This window comes from Myotis myotis, unplaced genomic scaffold (assembly GCF_014108235.1).
Source record: "Myotis myotis isolate mMyoMyo1 unplaced genomic scaffold, mMyoMyo1.p scaffold_m19_p_2, whole genome shotgun sequence".
Lineage (NCBI taxonomy): Eukaryota > Metazoa > Chordata > Mammalia > Chiroptera > Vespertilionidae > Myotis > Myotis myotis.
The window spans coordinates 61530702-61532071 of NW_023416324.1; positions in this window are offsets into that span (position 1 = coordinate 61530702).

Genomic DNA, 1370 nt, shown 5'->3' on the forward strand with positions numbered 1-1370 from the left:
AATTTTGTTTACTCGACCTGACTTTAATAGCAGGTAAAGCTATCCCCATAGTGCTATTGCTGTCTGTACAGCAGAAGAAAATTACTGGGAAAATATATTCCATCATCTTGAATGCTTCATTGAGAGCCTATCTTTTACTTCTAAAAAGTGTGTGTGTGTGTGTGTGTGTGTGTGTGTGTGTGTGTGTGTGTGTGTGTGTGTGTAAAAAAGAAATAATCATTTGATGACATATCATAGCTTTCTTAGGTTAAACATTTTTTATTATAGTAACATATCTGAGTAATTGAAATAAGTTCACCATACAGATAGCACATGCTGAAGCATGGCAAGGCCACACTAATTGCACATTGTGTAGACGTTTCAAGCATATTTTCTGTAACAGCATTTGCATTTATATACAGGTAGTAAAGCACATGAGGATAATTTGAGCCATGATTCATGGTAGCAAATGGATAGCTTTCAAGTTAATCTTCAAGCCCAGAATCTTCAGCAAAGCTATGAATATTCGATGCCGTAGAAAGTGCATTAGTTCCTGTATGAACTGACCAACTCAAGACCAAGAACTGTCCTGTCATTGTTAGCCTTTGAAAGAGAAATATCGGCATTATCTGACTACTTTTGTAAGGTAAGTTTTCTTACTAATTTAGAAAATATTGGTCTATTGAATGATGACTTTACCAGCAGATTTAAAGTTAGTTTGTGGGGGAAATTAAAGCTTTATTTTGCAATTCTTGGGTAATACAGCTCAGTTAATGCAGAATGTGTTACCTGAATAGTTTCCTTCAATATGCCATATACCCATTTATGACAAAGCAAACACACACACACACACACACACACACACACACACACACACACACACGATAGCAATCTCAAAGTGTGAAATAAGTTTTAATATACCAATTTTTGGTTTCAAGACTATAGCTAATAACCTTGGTTCACATGGGTCCAGACCATTAATGCTTTTTAGGCCTAGAGACGTCAACCTGATTCCTAAAAATTTCAGCAAACTGAACTAGATCCAGTGACACATTATCTTTTATTGTCACTGAGGATTTTTCTTTTCTTGACTTTATCCATACCTCAAAACCTTAAAGAGAACTTAAAGTTTCAGAAAAAAAGAAAAGGAAATAAAGGAAGGGAGGGAGAAAGGAAGGAAAGGAGGAGGGAGGAAGGGAGGGAGGGAGGGAGGGAGGGAGGGAGGGAGGGAGGGAGGGAGGGAGGGAGGGAGGGAGGGAGGGAGGACAATGTAAGGAATAAAATATTGACCATATATTTCTACATTTTAAATCTATTCAAAAGTAATATTAGCCCAAAATATGTAGATAACTAATTCAGTTATTGAAAAATGTAATGTCTCAATTTAAAGA